Source organism: Lolium perenne, chromosome 2 (assembly GCF_019359855.2).
Source record: "Lolium perenne isolate Kyuss_39 chromosome 2, Kyuss_2.0, whole genome shotgun sequence".
Lineage (NCBI taxonomy): Eukaryota > Viridiplantae > Streptophyta > Magnoliopsida > Poales > Poaceae > Lolium > Lolium perenne.
The window spans coordinates 214,301,270-214,306,055 of record NC_067245.2 but is presented as its reverse complement, the minus strand read 5'-3'; positions in this window follow the sequence as shown (position 1 = coordinate 214,306,055).

Sequence of the window (4,786 nt, the reverse complement as noted above, 5' to 3'; positions counted from 1 at the left end):
TTCGGCCATCAGCTCTAACTGTTGACCCACCCGGCATTGCCATTTCTTCCTTCTCCTTTGTCATTGCAGGCTTGCAGCGTAGAGACCATGATTGAAATATCAATCAGCGCACAAGACATAACCTCTACAGAAATGGACACTCATTTTTATTTTACCAAATACTTACAATATCATTTTGATATATAGCCAAACAGACCAGCGACACACTGGTCGCAAAATGGCCAAGGGTGCCGTTGCCGGAGAGTAGGTACCTGCCCAGCTGACATGGTGTCCGTTGCCCCGCGACACACTGGCGTGCAGGGAAAATAGGAGGCCGAAGACGATGATGATGAACAACTGGAATTGCTATGGCCGGTCTCCACCTTGCAGCAGCCTCCTCCCGCTGTCCCTCCTCCTGTCGTTCAGCCGACGGTGAGGCGGAGTGGGAGGTACGCGCTTGCGGAGGATGGGTCGGGGGCGACGGACGAGGACGTCATGCAGCGAGCCATGCGACGCAAGGCGGAGATAAACCTCGACACGGCTGGTACGAAACAACCTTCCAAGTCATTTACTTCTTTTTCAGATTCACGTATTTCTTCTAATTTGAGTAGTCTCGGGGTCTCATTGGGTAATACATCTGATGAGATCTCGGTTTCGGCTAATGTGTTGAGACAGACGGAACTTGACCGTTTAACGGTTGTTCCGAACGTCTCCACTGGGCTTGAAACTTCCGTGATAGACGATGATGAAGAGGATGACATCCTAGATGGTCAGCTTCTCTCGACTATCATTGGTAATATCTCAGAAGTTGACTTAGAACACTCGGAGCTTAGTTCAGTCTATGATCTAAAAGCTTCAGCACGAGGTTCTCGGTCTTCTCCTGGAAAGAAGTCTCGTAGATATTGCAAGAGTTCTAAATCTAAAATTGTTTCTCAATGAATGGCATGTTTCGGAATAGCAGAGGTCTTGGTGACTTGGCTAAGCATTCTCACATTGCCGACGGTTGTAGAGATTATGATTTAGATTTTCTTGCAATATCAGAGACGGGTAGGCGGAATTTCTCACAGAGTTTCCTCGACCGTTTATCAGACGGGATTAACTTTCAGTGGTTTTCTCGCCCGCCTCGTGGTAGGTCTGGTGGTATTTTACTTGGCGTCCGCATAGACACAATGACTGTTATAGCTAATTCTGAAGGTGAGTATCACATTAAACTCGACATTCAGAATAAGGCTGACGGTTTTATATGAAGTCTGGTTGCCGTGTATGGTGCTGCCCAAGACGCTTTTAAGGCTGACTTTTTACGTGAGTTGGTAAATCTTACTAAAGATAATCCCTATCCGATTTTGATCGGTGGAGATTTTAATTTATTAAGATTTCCTCATGAAAAAAGTAAAGGTCTTTTTGATGGACATTGACCTTTCTTGTTTAATGCTGTCATTGATAGCCTTGACTTAAGAGAGGTGTTTATGTCCGGTCGACAGTTTACTTGGGCCAACAACTTGCCTGAACCCACATACGAAAAGCTAGATCGCGTGTTGATGGATACCGAATGGGAAGATAAATACCTTATGGTGTCTGTCCGTGCACTAGAACGTATTGAAAATTTGTCTGACCATGCTCCTATCCTACTAACCACTGGTAATCCCCGACCTGTTTGTAAGCGGCCTTTCAAATTTGAACTTGGCTGGCTACAGAGAGATGGGTTTCATGAGATGGTTAAGAAGGTGTGGGAAAGGCCAGTTGGCGGTAGCACTCCCATTTTGAGATGGAATAATAAGATGCGCGCAATGCGCAGACATCTCTCTGGTTGGGCTGCCCATATGACTGGCATTCTTAAGAAAGAGAAGGCTCGCTTATCAAATTTGATTGATGAGCTAGAGGCGGCTGCTGAGGTGAGACCGTTGTCTCCGCATGAGATTGAACTTAAAAATCAGTCCAATGCGCAGATGGCGAGTCTCCTTCGCGAAGAGGAGCTCAAATGGTATCAACGTTCCAAAGCCCAATTCATTTTGGAAGGAGACTCAAATACGCGATATTTCCATGGTTTAGCCAATGGGAGACATAAAAAAAAACGTATTCACTCTCTTACTCAAGATGAAGGGTTGATTGAAGGCCATGAGCAACTCAAATCTTACATTACTAATTATTATAAAGGCTTGTTTGGTCCTCCAGATGAAAGTTCATTTTCTCTAAATGAGGACTTAACGACCGATATACCCCAAGTTTCGTTGAAGAAAATGGCTTACTAACCGCACCTTATTGCGAGGAAGAAGTGCAGAAGGCTATTTTCCAAATGGAATGCAACAAAGCACCGGGTCCCGATGGTTTTCCAGCGGAGTTTTATCAAACTTTCTGGGATACAATTAAAGCGGATCTTCTAGATTTGTTCAGTGCTCTGCATATTGGACAACTAGAACTATTTCGTCTAAATTTTGGTGAAGTAATCTTGTTACCGAAAGTTAATGAGGCAGAAAGGATTCAACAATATAGACCTATTTGCCTCTTAAACGTAAGTTTCAAGATTTTCACGAAAGTGGCCACCATTAGACTTAATACGGTTGCGGATCATGTCGTTCAGCCATCACAAACTGCTTTCATGCAAGGAAGTAATATCCTTGATGGAGTGGCGGTTTTGCATGAGACAGTACATGAGATGCATACTAAGAAATTAAATGGTGTTATTTTAAAATTAGATTTTGAAAAGGCATATGACAAGGTCAAATGGTCTTTTCTTCATGTACACTCAGGATGAAAGGTTTTTCTCCTGAATGGCGCGCTTTAATAAATGATTTTGTGTATGGAGGTAGTGTGGCTATTCGGGTTAATGATGACACCGGCCATTATTTCCAAACACGAAAAGGGTTACGCCAAGGGGATCCGTTATCACCAATGTTATTCAACATTGTGGCGGATATGCTGGCTATACTCATTGAGCGGGCCAAGTCTGATGGTCAGATTGAAGGTGTGATTCCACTTCTGGTTGATGGTGGTTTATCTATCCTTCAATATGCCGACGATACAATTCTGTTTATGGATCATGATCTCGAAAAAGCTCACAACCTGAAATTAATTTTGGCGGCTTTTGAGCAGTTGTTGGGTTTGAAAATCAATTTCCATAAAAGTGAATTGTTCTGTTTCGGTGATGCCCAAGATGATACAGCTCTTTACACAGAGTTGTTTGGTTGTGGGCAAGGCCAATTTCCTATTCGCTATTTGGGTATTCCGATTCATTATCGGAGACTTACGATAGCTGAATGGAAAATAGTTGAAGAAAGATTACAGAAGCGCCTTAGTAATTGGAAAGGTAAATTACTGTCCCTGGGAGGAAGATTGGTACTCATTAATTCGGTACTGACAAATATGGTACTGTATATGTTATCATTCTTCCTATTGCCAAAAGGAATTCTGCATAAACTCGATTATTATCGATCCAGATTCTTTTGGCAAGGGGACAGTGAGAAAAAGAAATATCGACTGGTTGAATATCGACTGGTTAAATGGAGTATAGTTTGTAGTCCCAAAGATCAAGGTGGGCTTGGAGTTCATGACCTGGAGGTCAAGAATTCAGCTCTGCTGGGTAAATGGCTTTTTAAGCTCCTTACCGAGGATGGGATTTGGCAAACTATTCTTCGGAGAAAATATATCGGCTCCAAGACTTTATCTCAAGTGGTTTGGAAACCAGGGGATTCACATTTTTGGGCTGGTCTAATGGCGACAAAAAATGTCTTTTTTCGTCATGGAACTTTCTCAATTAAGAATGGAACACAGATACGGTTCTGGGAAGATGCTTGGTTAGACAATGCACCTCTAAGTGAACAGTATCCTGCGTTGTATAGCATCGTTCATTGCAAAGGAGATACCATTGCTACAGTAATGGCTACCTCTCCACCGAATGTGACGTTCAGACGAGTTTTGCTAGGACAGAGGCTATTGGCATGGAATACCTTAATTCAAAGGCTGGGCGATATTAATCTATCACCTGGTCCAGATGAATTTCGGTGGAACCTACATGTAGATGGCTCTTTCTCGGTCAAATCTTTATACAATGCCATACTTCATTCTGATTTACCAGTTGATAATAATAAGAAAATTTGGAAGATGAAGATACCATTAAAAATAAAAATATTTGGATGGTATCTTCGTCGAGGTGTCATCCTCACCAAAGACAATCTTGTTAAGCGGAATTGGCAAGGAAGTAAGCGATGTGTTTTTTGTCATCATGATGAATCTATTAAACACCTCTTCTTCCAGTGCCAGTTCGCGAGATCTATTTGGTCGGTCATCCAAGTAGCGTCTACCTTGTATCCTCCGACTAGTGTGGCCAATGTCTTTGGCAATTGGCTTCATGTTATAGATTCAAGGTTCAAGTTGCTTCTTAGGGTGGGGGCGCTAGCAGTTATCTGGGCGCTGTGGCTGAGTAGGAATGACAAGATTTTTAATGATAAAAATTGCTCTTTGTTGCAGGTCATCTACAGATGTACAGGTATTCTCCGTTTGTGGTTACCTCTTCAGCGCATGGAGAACCGCGACCTATTTACGGAGGTCTGTACACGGTTGGAGGCTACGGCGAGGGATACTTTTTTCCTACATGGGTGGCAGCATAGTCTACGGATTGAAGCCCCTCCCACACCTTAGGCGTTATATGATTCATCGTTCCGATATGTATTCCGCCTAGTTTGCTTTTTGTTTGACATCTTTTCTGGACTCATAAACGGCTGTGTGCATCCTGGTTATGCAGAGGCTGGATGTAATTGCTTATTATAAGTAATAAAGCATCCTTTATCAAAAAAAAAAAAATGGGACGAGG